Genomic DNA, 14,109 nt, shown 5'->3' with positions numbered 1-14,109 from the left:
CCTGTGGCTCAAAGGAGTAAGGCACCAGCCCCATATGCCAGAGGTGATGGGTTCAAACCCAGCCCTGGCCAAACAAACTGCAAAAAAAAAAAAAAAAGTCAGTATTTTATTGTTCTATTTTCATTTGTGATTCCAATTGAAAAAAGCCCCTAAGCACGATTGAACCTTCAAAAACTGTAAAGACCAAAATGTTTTTCATGTTACTTGTTTATTGAGTCTTCCTTTCATTCATCAGAGATCTTTTATGGACATGCTATGGACCAGACACTATGCTCAGCCCAAGATGAACAAGACACAATTCCTACCTTATAGGAATTATCAGTGTCATATTCCGGTTTCTGTTGCATAAAATAGAATACCTGAAAATGGGAAGTTTATAAAGAAACAAAATTTATTTCTTATAGTTCTGGAGGCTGGAAAGTTCAAGATCAAGGAGACACATCTGGTGAGGGCACTTGCTGGTGGGGACTCTTCAGAGCCCAAAGGCAGTGTATACGGCATCACATGGTAATGGGGGGTGAACATGCTATCTTGGATTACCTTCCTTTTATAAAGCCACCAGCCCCTCTCCTCGGATAACCCACTAATCTATTAACCTATTAGTCCATTAATTCATTAACCCATTCATGAGAACAGAGCCCTCATGACCTAATTACCTCGTAAAGACCCTCTTTTTCAATACCACCACATTGTGGATTAAGTTTCAACATGAATTTGGGAAAGGACCAACATTTGAACCATACCAAACAAACTAGTTAAAGGACACACTTATAACTTTGAGTCAATCTGTACAAAAAACAAAATATGTAAACAAAATATGTATACCCCCTAATATTCTGAATTTTGTAAAATAAATGTGAAAAATTAAGAATTAAAAGTATAAATAAATACTTAAACAATCTCAATGCTATATTGCTTTAAAAGAGGTATTTGCCAAGACTCCATGACCAGGTGGGATGGAGCAGGGACTATGGTTCTTTCATGCATTTGTTTAACAGTGATTTTCCTCTCCTTTGGCAAAGCGTGAACACATGAACTATATCTGATCAGCAGGAGTTTGCCAAGTGAGAAAGGCGAAAAAAGACGTGAGAGCTTTATATTCTCAGGAAACTGATGATGCTTCCACGTAACTGAGGTGTGGCTTTCTTGGGAGGACTGAGGGGAGATTGTTCCAATTAATTTGCTGCACAAGAAATTACCCCAAAACTTAGAGGCTTAAAATGACAATTATTTTATTATGATTGATAATTTTGTGGATCAGGAATTTAAGTAGGGCTCAGCTAGGAGATTCTTATGCTGCAAAGGGCTTCAGTTGAGATTACTCATTGATTTTCAGCTGGTGGATGGTCTAGCCTAGAGAGTCCAAATGGTAAACACACATGTTTGGTGCTTTGGCAACGATAGATAAGAGAAATGGGCACAACTGAAAATATCAATAGAGCACCTATGCCCGTCCTCTCAGGGTAGCTGGGACTTTTAGATGGTGCCTCAGAGCTCTCTGAAAAAAAAAAAAAATCTAAGAGACAGGAAGTGGAAACTGATAGTTTCTTAAGGCCTGGGGCAGAAACTGGCTAAGTGCCACCATATTATATTATACTGGTAAAAAGAGTCAGAAACTTGTGCAAAACAGGGAGAGGGCACACAGAGGGTGGAGATCAAAGAATTTGCCTCCATCTTTAATTCCCCACAGAGATGATTCTAGAGAAGAAATTCAGGGCCAAATTGAGAAGAGCTTTGTAAAATACCCTAAGCCAGCGGTTCTCAACCTGTGGGTTGCGACCTCTTTGTAACAATGAAAATACATCGTGGCATTAGGAAGGTTGAGAACCACTGCTCTAAGGACTTTGTGTTTTATCCTGTTTACAATAAGAACAATAAGAGATTATTTTTCTTGGTAAGCAGAGAAGTCAGCTCATTAAAATTTTTTAAAGGATAGGCACTCCCAAGGCATGGTGGAGGAGGAATAAAGCGGAGCGGAGTCTGTTGGCCAAGAGACTGTTGAAGAGGCTCCAGCGGTAGCCAGCAGAGTGCATGGCTTCCTGCTTTCCAAGCTAACCTACGGGTCTGTTAACAAGAGAGGAGGAAGAACGGGCTGTTGGCTTAGCAGTCAGCTGTGACTAACATGATCCACAAACAAGATGTGATGATGACTTGGAATGAAAAGAGGAAAAGAGACGCAAAGAAGGAGTTGCAGATTTCTCTAAGGTTTTTAGCTCCGGAGACTAAATGGCTGATGATCTCATTAGCAGAGATTGGCATCTCCTACTGGTAGTTTATTATTTCAAAGTCTTACTGCACCCAGTGTGCTTACTGTCCCCATAATGTCCCTCTGCCCTTGTGAATGTCTATCTCTTCTTCATCCCTGCCATCCTCTGTTCACACCCCCATCCCTTTCCTTCCAAACAGGTATAAAATTCATGTGATTCTCTCTACTCTCTCTCTCTTTCTCTGCTACCAGAAACTCAGTGGCATCCTTTAGTTATGCATGTTCACTCTAAACCTGGAGCTGCCTGTGTCTGAGTTTACAGAGAGGTTTAAGGTCAGCTGCATAAAAAATCAACCCAAGGAGCCTATTACAAAGTCCAGTTTCTGCTGGCCACTCTGGTGGATTCTGATTCAATGGGCATCAGAGGTCGCTACGCTTGGGGACCACCATGCAAAATGACTCATTTCTAAGTAGGGATGGCAGGTAATCAATGGCAGGTCACAGATGTTAATGGAGATCCAGGCCAGCCCTGTTCGGATGCTTCTAAGAGTCCTCTGGTAACACAAAGTGGAGGAAAACGCAGGGCTTGGTGTTTGATGAGAAACAGGACGCTGTTGAGCTGGTTCCTTTCTAGTCTTTACTCTAAATGTGATCTTTTATCAGAGGCACATATGTTTTCAATACCGTCACATGTGGCTACAGTTAGACCAGGAAACAAATTCCCTACTAGTTGAAAGGTTTGGCCTCTCTTTCACGCCCACCAAGCATCAGTTTCTACCCTCTGCTGGGGAGACCCCAGGGAAATAATTAATCAGCCTGCCTGCTCGCAACACTTCCAGGGTTTGGGTCATAAGAAGTGCACTGTTCCTAACAGATGGCAGAGCAGCGGCCTGGAGACTGTCTCCCTCCACAAGCCACCCCTGCCTCTCTGGTTAGCAGTGCCCAGCTAGTTTCTGCTATAAACCCCACCAACACAGGCCTGTGACCCTGAAAAGCAAGGCCTTCTCTCTGACCCTCCTGGGCAATTTGTGCTTTAGTTCGAGGCCTAGCCAAGCAGGTATGGTGGGCAATTTCATCCCAACATTCGTAGTCTGGGATGAAGTTTCAAGTGGCCAGGTCCCGCTACCCACCTTACAGCTAGGTGACTGGCACCTGGGAGCCGCCAAGGCCAGCACATCCCAAACCAAGCCTTATCAGAAATCAAAGGAGGACCTGGATGTTGCCATATTTCTAATATCCAGGATATTGTTTAAATGAAAAGTTGCCAAAACAAGGCAGTATATTTAAAATTACATGAAGGATATTACCTTCTGATGATCCTTCCAATGCAGTAGCCTGGACAACCTCACTTGGAAAGACTATTCATAAGTCTAAAGTCAAGGCCATTTGTAGGTCACGTACTTCCAAGGCCTGGGCCTAGTAGTTCTCTCCAGCTCATCTTCCACCTGCCCAGATCCCACTTAAATCCTCCAAAAAGTAGAGAAGACACTTGGGTAGAGGACTTGAGTGTGATTAGGTGTTCATCTGAGGACTCAAAGATTACCCTAAAAGGAGCAGCTTCCTCTTCTCTTATTTTTATTTTTAAGAAAGAGTCTGTGATACACTTTTAATTTTAAGCTACTGTGAAATGGCCTGTGGGAAGCACCACTTGTTCCTGGTGCTCCAGAGGCAGCTGGAGAGCCTGGGGCTGCCTCACCAGGCAGTGGTTACCATACAAGTCTGTTTCCCTGGTACCAGACACTCATCCTCCCATCCCCAACGTGCAGGAAGTCCTATGTGACAAGTTGGTTTGGGGGATTATTGTTATTTTCATTGTAGAGATGAACCTCAAAAACCTAATGCTATGTATAAGAGGCCAGATATGTAAAATTCCCAGAATAGGTAAATCCATAAGAAGAGAATGCAGATAAGTGGTTGCTAGGGGCCAGGGGAGACAGAAATTGGGAGTGACTATTTCATGGGCATAGGATCTCTCTGGAAGTAGATAAAGGTGTTTTAAAACTAGACAAAGGTGGTGGTTGTACAACATTGAGAAAGTATTAAACACCACTGGCCTGTTCACCTTAAAATGGTTAATTTTATGTTATGTCAATTTTTTTTAAATGCAAAGGTAGACTGGAGAACCAAAAATACATACATCAGGAAATTGCCTAGAATGCAGAACAGGGAGAGAAAGAGTTGGAGAAAATGAGCCAGGCACAGGAGACTGGAATGAGAGTATTCAACAAACATCAAATCAGTGTTCCAGAGGAGAAAACAAAGATGACTAGGAATCTTACAGAAAACGAGGCACAGTGAAAGCTGACCTCAAATTCTTTTTATCCTCACCCCAACTGCTATCATTTATTATATTCTAGGATGTATTTTTCCTCTCATGCCCTACATTATTTTTTACATATTAATATAAACATAATTCATGTTATTATATGGTTGTCTTAATTATCATTGTACTAGCTACATAACATCCTATTACATGGATTTATAATAATTTACTAAACTCTACTCCTATGTCTAGAACAAAGAGCCACAAACTGCAGCCCATGCGCCAAATCTAGCCCATTGCCTGTTTTTGTATGATCTACAAGGTAAAGACAGCTTTTACATTTGTGAATCGTTAAAAAGGATATCAAAAGAAGAATATTTCATGGCATATAAAATTTACATGCACTCCTAGTTTAAGGTTTGGGGTTTTTTTGTTTGTTTGTTTGTTTTGCAGTTTTGGGCTGGGCCTGGGTTTGAACCTGCCACCTCCATCATATGTGGCCAGCGCCCTGCTCCTTTGAGCCACAGGCACCACCCCTAGTTTAAGTTTTATATAAACAGAATTTTACTGAAACATAGTTTTCCTGCTCCTTTGTATATTACCTATGGCTCCTGGCACAATACAGCAGCAAAGTGGAATCTTAGACACAGATGCTACGTACTTCACAGAGCCTAGATATTTACCATCTAGCCCTTTACAGAAAACACGTCGCCAACCTCTGGTTTATATAGTTCCAATTTTTCACCATTAGAAAACAAAACTCCCATGACATCTTCCCAAGTGACTTTCTTCTTCTTTCAGATTATTTTCTTGGGACAAACTCCCAGAAGTGAGAGTGAATCAGAGGGTATGAGTACATCGATGGCTCTTTATACATGATGCCAAATGGCTTTCCACAAGGATTGTACCAATTTTCACTGGCCCCAGTGGTGGATGATGTGCCAATTTCTGTGCACTCCACTCTGATGACACAGTACCTCTCCACTTTGGAATGTTCTGAAGCCCTAACCGCTCCCATTCTTGGAAGTGACCACATGTGTGACTGTGCATTTTATCACAATTCAATCTTAGAGGCAGATACATCCCTCAGACAAAGCTGTATCGGGGAAAAAAAAAAAACATACCTACAACATCAAATTATAGAGACTGAATCCTGTCGTGTTCATATTCTAAGACAATAAATTATCTTTAATAGAGCCAATTCTATTGGTCTAGGTTCCTAGATGTAAATTAATAAAATCTCTTCAATGTAGAGATGAGTTTAATTTAGAAAAAGTTCAATCTTCATCAACAGTTCACCTTCCCACCCTATGTGTTTCCCTGTTTGGGGACTGAATTGTGTCTTCCCAAAATTCATATTAGGAAACCCTAACAGCCAATGCGATGGTCTTAGAAGGTGAGGCCTTTGAGATTAGATTTAGATTAGATCATGCAGGTGCAGCTCCTATAATGGGATCAGAGTCCTGATAAGGAAGAACATGAAATAACTCTTTTTCTCTCTGCCCTGTAAAGACACACTGTCGACAAGCCAGGAAGAGGGCCCTCACCAGAAACCAGGTCAGCCAGAACCTCGACCTAGGACTTGCCAGCCTCTGAACCTGTGAGTGATGAATGTTTAAGTTCAGGCCGCCCAGTCTGGTATTTTATTATAGGACCTGAGCTGACTGAGATACTCTCATTTTCAACATGAAGAAATGAATGTCTGGCATGATGCATTTATTGGTCCAAGTCCCGTGTATGACCAGAATCTCCCTGAAGCGTTTTTGCCATTATCCTCTATAGGCCACCAGCGTAGTAAGCACTACTACATAAGTCCAGCTCTCCTACTAGATTTTCCTTAGCTATGCACAGTGATAAATTAACCCAATAGTGCTCAAATTTGAAGAGCTAAAGTCTGATTAGATCCAATTCTGTGGGATTTCACACAGGCTTTCACATTAAATCCTTGCAGTTACTGGCATAGCATACTGCAGATGATAGGGAGAGGCAGAGAGGGGAGTGGCAGGAAGCAGGTGACCTGGGTTACCTGAATATGTGGCACGGCTCTGTAAAAGGGCGCTCAACATTTTCCTCTCTTCTCACTGTGTGCACTGAAGACAGTTTACAGCTTGACGTTTCTCGGAACCATGGAAGCAATGGTTTGGTTTTCTCAACCCATGTAGCTAGGTTTGCTGTGTCCTTCTGACAATTCTGCTACATTTTCAAAAGTCAAAAAATGCTTTTCTAGCAGGAAACTGAGTGCGTTTTTCTCCCTGCCCCACCCCAGCAGGCCTGCTGTCCCTGGGCTCAGGCCCTCAGACTACCTTGACAAGCTCTGGAAGAAAATCAAAGGAAGAAAACCCCCAGCCCGGGCCGGTGCTTGCCAGCACGGATCCTTGCAGCTTCCGCAGACTGGCATTAGTAATCAGGGGCTTGTTTCGGCTTTAATGACCTCTGACTCCCGCATGAATCTCTTCAGAAATTTGTCCAAAAAAAGGAGCCGGAACTCGAGACTTAACTTCTGCCCCACTGTAGAGATTTCATTAGAAAACACACTTGGAAAAGCCTCCCCTTTCCGTGATCAATCTGTACACAAAGGCTGCAATTGAGCCTCATGCAGGGAAATCAAAGTCTGGATTATTGAATATCAAAGCTCACCATGGGGCACCACAGCCCTCCAGCCCAGTCCTCACCGCTCCCCCTGGGCTGCCTTCTGCCTTTCCTCTGACAGCTTCCACCTAGACTCCAAAACCTCCCTCCTGGGAGGGTTTCTCACTCATAATTAAGTTCAGAATGCATCTGGTTCACAAAGAGCCCTTACTAACACTTTATTCAGCAAGTGTTTACTGAGCACCAACTATGGACTAGGCATCCTGTCTCTGGGGACTTAAAAATTACCGAGACTCAGCCCTGACAGTGAGCAACAGATACAAGAAAATTCAAAATTTTATATACTATTACAGTGCAACCTAATAAGGGAGATGAAAATATCTAAGTGGTATTTGCTTTTGATAACCCATTAGCTGTGTGTGACCCAAAGGCTTGGGTTTTCAAATTTTAAAAAGAAGCATTCAGATCTCAGCTCTGCTATATAATGGTGGGAGGATTACATGATTTTTCTAGGCTTCTATTTTCTCATCTCTAAAACGGACATCAAAATAATAAGAAATTAATAGAATCTGTGTAAAACTTAAATGCGCTACTATTTGAGCACGGCCTCTGTAAATCCTGAAGAAGTTACAGGGTGTCTGTTTCACACAGCAAGTTAAAAGGCAGAGCTGTTTGCAGCAGGAGCCCTAGGTTGAGCCTAAGTTCTTTGTTTCTTACAGGCCTGATCATGCCTGGATGAAGAATTTGGGATAGGGTAGCCATGAGCTCATTTCATAAGGAGTCAGAGAAACCCCCTGAAAAGGGGTTTGACATCTACAGCAGAGAGCCCGGAGCCAGGCACCCAGGTCGATCTACAGAGATCCCCCACTCTTCCCAGGCTGGAGGAGGTTCTGAGGCTACCCAGGCGCCTTGTCTGCACTGGGCTCCCGCCCCCACCCCCAGGACCTGGCACTTGGGCCCTAGAGAGAGAGGCTGCCAGAAACAAAACAGCTGCTGTTGCAACAAGTCTCACTAAGCCATGACACAAAGCTGCTCTACACTGAGACGGAGTGACACAAGGCATAGAAAGTGTCTCTTTGCTCCACTAAGGAACGTGGTGAGGCTTCCGCATCACAGCTATGGCCCTGCAGAGCAATCTGGGGCCGGCCCCATGATGGCCTCGGTGTTGAGGCCTAAGATGGGGACATCATCTCATGCATCTAGAGGCTGAACCAGAGGAGGAGACCAGGAAAAAAGCATGTGGCATAGCCAGTGTGGCAACAGGACTGAACTTGTAGCCACACCACACAGGGCCCACAGCCAGAACTTCCCAGGGAGCAGGAGGGAACTCTCCGGGGGGGGGCACAGTGGGAGGGAATCAGAGGCAGAGGACAGCCTGCTGTTGCTGTGACTTTGCTTTTGTACCCTCAGGTTGGAGCAGCCTGGGACACTGGGATTGTGGCTGTTTACTCTTAGGTGTGTTAAAAGTGCAATCCTGAAACAAATCTGCTGTCATGTAAATTCCATGCCTGCTGAGTAAAGGAAAACAAAAAACCCCATCTCCCCGTGTTGCTGGGAAGGTTTAATGGGTAAGACTAAATGCCAGGCAAACACAGAGGAGGGACAAGGAGAGGGACATTGAGACAGGACGGGGGCAGGAGGAAGGGTGCACTGGAGACCCAGAGACAGGAGTGGGCCCTGCGGGAAGAGAACTTGGAACCCACTGAACAGCAAACAAGCGCAAGGCAAGGGCCTGGATGCCCGTGGCAGACCCACACTGCTCTGAAGAAATCCAGCTTGACATCTCTAACAAGGACAGGCGCGGGCAGCCCGTGGGTGGGTGGATAGGACCCCAGCAGCACTAAGTGCGGGCTCTGCCCCATGGCTGAGGGAAGGAGGTCCTGCCGTCCTGACTGGAAGTGCAGATCTGAAGAGAGCATGCTGTAGGTGTGCTGTCTCTCAGCTCTCTCATCACAACCTCCAAAGTCAAACACCGGGGCCTTCCAAAGAGGACAGGCTGCCGGGAGGGGTTAACTGGAAGCTTTAACTCCACAGGAGGCTGAAAAGCCCAGCTGTAGAAACCAAGCACCCCATTAGCTCTGATTCTTGCTTGAAGCCCGTTCAAACAGACCCCCTTTCATTCTTGATGTAGAAAGGAGGACCTTTCTCGGACTTTCTGCCATTAATTTCTCTGCATTGGAGAGAAGAGGAAGCCTTTCTTTTCCCAACAAAACCGGAACATTCTTCCTGGTATTTTTGTGCAATAAGGGACCCCAGATTGGCATAAGGCTCATGGTGGGATTCACAGATGAGTCTGCTCTGCTCGCTGTGTGATGGTTTGCCTGAAATATTTTCTTTTCCTCCCAGGGGGAGGAAGAAAAGCCTCTTTCTCTGAAACAGTAATTCCACAGAGTCCGAGGGCTCAGCACACAACTGGCCTTACCTGGTCTCACCTACTTCATGTCTCCACTGCGGGCAGTACAGTGTCCGCACACAGCCCCACTCAGAATGTCTGTTACGTTGAACACAAAGGGAAAAACTGGAAGATGCCCCAGAGATCTCTACCTTAGGGAGGTAAAGGCCTGTGTCAGGTGTCAGCAAACTTTTACTCTAAGAGAATAGATCATGAATATGTTAGGTTTTATGGCCCAATAAACCAAATCAAAGGTATTATCAGATACGTACATAAAGAGAAAAAAATCATTTTCATAATTATTTTTCAAATCTCTTAAAAATTTGCAAAAACCACCCCAGAAGTGCATTAATGTACATAGTTACCGTTCAATAAAAAAAAAGAAAAAAAAAAATTTGCAAAAACCACTCTCAGCTCTTGAGGGCCACATAAAAACAAGCAGCAAGGAAGATGGGCCTATGTCCTCAGCTCCTTCACCAAAGTCCATCTGCCCGTTTCACATTTTAAGTGTCTGGCTGACTGAGATTTATTTGATCAATGCAGAGGAGGATAAGGTGTGATGACTTGACACCAATTGAATTTCCAAATCATTAAATGTTCTTGCTCAGCCTACATTCCAACAGCCAACACACAGGCAATTAAATTTAGCTCCTCATCCACAGCAGCTGAAGCTGTGTTTTTAAATGTACCTAGAATAGTTGGCAAACCACAGAATTTCACCTAAGGAAGGACCACTAAAAACAACCCTTAATCATGATCAAATATCAGCAGAAAGGAATGACTGAGAACCACTTGTGTAAACTGTCAGAAGAAAGAAGTCAAGGACTAGATAGGGCTCTTGTTCTTTAGAATCACACACATCCAGGTTCAAGAGCCAGCTCCGCCCTTCCTCACCTATGTTACCCTGGGAAAGTTACTTAACTTCTCTGAACCTCACTATCTCCCCAGGTAAAAAGAAAGTAGCAAAACAGATCCTATTACAGAATAAAAAATAAGAGGAGGAAAGTGGCAAGTCTATGTATATTTGCAAAATGGTAGCTATAATTTCCATCAAATATTTAGCAGTGAGGACACCAGGTAGCGCCTTGGCAGGACAGACACATTCCACGATGGAATGTGAGAAGGGACTGGCCAGCCCCACACTTCCCACACAATGTTAATATATCTCCCCACTAGTATCCAAGGATGCCAAAAATCTTCATGTGTCTCAATTCTTTGCGTGAAAGCATTAAAAACAAACTACAGGTAGGCATCACTACCTAAATAATGCTCCCTAAGTGAGAACTTTATCTGTACAACCTCATGTAATCCTTGCTACAATCCTCCGAGGTGATGAAGGCAGGTGCTACCTCTATTTGGGAGACCACAAAACAAACAAAAAATTGGCCTTGGAGCATCTGGGGTTGAATCCCAAGTATACCATGTGAGTTCTGTGCCCTTGAGTTTGTTATTTTACCTCTCTTAGCCTCCCATTTTTTAATCTGTAAAATGCGTATCTGGTTAAATGAGAGATTTTTATTTTAAATGCCTGGCACAGAGACCGGAACATGGCAGGGGTGAGTATACACTACACACTGGTTTAAAATTCATGTCCAGATGACAAAATTAGACTTCCGCGGGGCACACTGACATATGCTTCTTCAGGCCATTTGTGGTGGGAAATGTATCAGACAAGATGACCTAAGAGCCTCATTGTCTTTGTAAAAATGGTTCTCAGGGGGTTGGTAAATTCTTTCAGTCTCTGAATGTGCAAAATCGCTGCCAAATCCCAGAGCCTGGGATTTGCCCTACTGGAATGCGTTGGTCAGACTAATAATGACAGTCTTGGATTCTCCTTATTTTCCCATTTGCATTCAAATCTGGAAGACGGAGGTTTCTATCTCACGCTACCCAGTATGGTCTGACTCTAGTAATGACTTGCAACTCAAGAAGGATACAGAGAACAAATTTATCTAATCTTCTCTCAGTAATGCCTTACAGGAAGGCATCTTTTTAAATTACCTGTTTAGCAAAATTGTCCTGAGTACCCCCCTACATACCAGGCATGTATGAGACACAATTCATACCCACTGTCCACTGGGCAGGACAGGTTTGTCAACAGGCACCATCCAAATATTGAAGTGCTATGAGAATCATTTTCTCCAGGAAAGTCAAAGGTTTCATACAGAAGATAGTATTGATCTAGGTTGTTGAGGATGGATAAAAGCTTATCAGGTGAAACCGAGGTCTCCAGGGAGAAGAGATCATGCCAGCAGGCCAAAGGTGCTTCAGGAAATATAACTGAGAACATTTGGTGCCTGAAGCTTGGTTTGTTGGGCAGATGATTTTGGTTGCAAGTAACAGAAAACCCTAACTCACAATGGTTTAAATAACAATAACATTTGCCTTGACTGTCTGAGAGTACATACTGAAGCATCCCAAGGCTATCAATTCAGCTGCTAGGCAGCCACTTGTGGGAGTTCTCACTTGCTTATGCTGCATAATAAAAGAACTTTAAAATTTCAGTAGCTTCCCAACTCACATGTTTATTTCTTGCTCATAACATTTCCAGTGGGCTTGGTTGGGCCTTGCTGGCCTCAGTTTGGCTTAACCAGGCTCAGCTTGGTCACAGCTTGGCTCAGCTTTTGTCTGTGTGTGTTATAAAATTTATTCGTGTAAGCATTCAGACATTTTTAGGTGGAAAAGATGATATGTAGATTCTACAAATTCAGCTTTTATCTTCTCATTCCAGGGTCTGGGCTGCAGGAGTTGCCACTCTCTGAACAGTGCTGTTCTCGGAGTAGAGAACAAAGAGAAGGAAGAAGCCAGCCCACACACAATCGCACTCACAGCTTCTGCTCAGAAAGGGCAAAGAGATTATCTATTCACAGCCATTGGCACCAGCATGTCACCTGGCCCATGCCAAAGTCAGTGGTGTGGTTCAGTTTAGCAAAGGTGGCAGGAATGATAGTAATAACAGAAGTACACTCTATCACTGCTGTCACCTGCATGTCGGTGCCCCCTCCCCCAAATTCAAATGTTAGAACCTAGTACAGTACCCAGTGCAATACTATGAAGAAGCAGGTAGAAGAGATTATGACTTTGATATTATAAGGGCACTAATCCCATCCATGAGGGCTCTACCCTCGTGAATGGGATTAGTGCCCTTATATTATAAAAGGGGTTGAAGAGAGACACCTTGCCTCTTCTGCCATGTGAGGATCCAGGAAGAAAGCACCATCTAGGAGGAATAGGCCCTCACCAGATACCAACTCTGCACCTGGTTGCTCTTGGAACCACTCAGGCACCAGAACTATGAGAAGTAAATTTCTCTTGTTCATAAGTTACCTACTCTAAGGTAGATTTGTTGTTGTCATTTTCGTTATAGCAACTGCAGAAGACTAAGACAGTTACCATTATCAAAACCCTTGATGCCAGCTCAGTGCCTATAGAACAGTGTTTACAGCACCAGCCACATACACTAAAGTTGGCAGGTTCAAACCCAGCCCAAGGTCAGCTAAAACAACAATGACAACTACAACAAAGAAATAGCCAGGCGTGGTGGCAGGCACCTGTAGTCCCAGCTTGGCTGAGGCAAGAGAATCACTTAAGCCCAAGAGTTTGAAGTTGCTGTGAGCTGTGACAGGGTGACATAGTGGGACTCTGTCTCAAAAAAAAAAAAAAACCCTTGTTGCCCTCTGCCTTTCTTCTTGATCACCCATAGCACAGTGTTGGCTTCATCCTAATACTGCCAGTAGAAACCGGGCCACAACCTTTTTATTCACCTCCAGCATGGAATGAAATTCTTGTTTTCTGTCTGCTAGGGCTATTTTATGTCACTCCATGTTAGGGCCCTGAAACAGGGACTGTCATGTGCCTATCAGCAAAGAGTAGTCAAGATATATCCATGGAGCTGGGGTGAGGCCAGCCTCCCTCCTATTCATGAGAAGGGGGTAGATACCTCAGTGAATTAGTATTCCAAGAAAGAGGCAACTTGCAATGTGTTCCATGTATACACATTAGTGATTTAAGGTTTCATTCTGCAGGACCCAGGAAGCCTACAGAGCACTGACATGACAAAGTCTCATTCTAGGAGGTTCCTCTCTCCTCTCTCCTCATTTCCCTTTCATCTCTCTGATCTCTCAATGTCCAAAGTCTATGCCCCCCATTTAAATGATGCCTTTCTCCAAGATTTTATCTTCGTCCCTCTGCTCATCTTTCTCAGACTTCACCTGGCACCTCATGCTAATAGCTCTAGCTCCATATCGGTGATACTGACTTCGCTCAAGCCTCCGAAGTCCATGTGTAACTGGCCAGTGGTCCTCCCCACCTCCTCCTGTCTTTGTTCTTGGCACCGCATTCATCCAGATGCAGAACACTGGGCGTTTCCCCAGACTTTCTTCTCTGGAGCCTCACAGTTGATGAGTTACCTACCATATACTGTCTTTTCTGCCCTTTAAATATCTCTGTATCCTGTGGCTGATCATCTCTTACCTTGATTACTGGAGAAGCATCCTCCATGGCCTCTCTCCATGTTGTTTCAATCCCCTTCCAGCCCTTCTCCTCCCAGACAGAGAGCTCTTTCTATAATTCTGTAAGTCTCATCCTAACACTTTCCTGCCTAAATGCCTCATCACCAGGTCCACTTTAGAGGCCTGCCTGCCTGCAGGCGCAGCCCTG

The sequence above is a fragment of the Otolemur garnettii genome, unplaced genomic scaffold, assembly GCF_000181295.1.
Source record: "Otolemur garnettii isolate 467f Iridium unplaced genomic scaffold, OtoGar3 scaffold00004, whole genome shotgun sequence".
NCBI classification, from domain to species: Eukaryota; Metazoa; Chordata; class Mammalia; order Primates; family Galagidae; genus Otolemur; species Otolemur garnettii.
The sequence above is the reverse complement of the archived record's forward strand: the minus strand, read 5'-3'. Positions refer to the sequence as shown.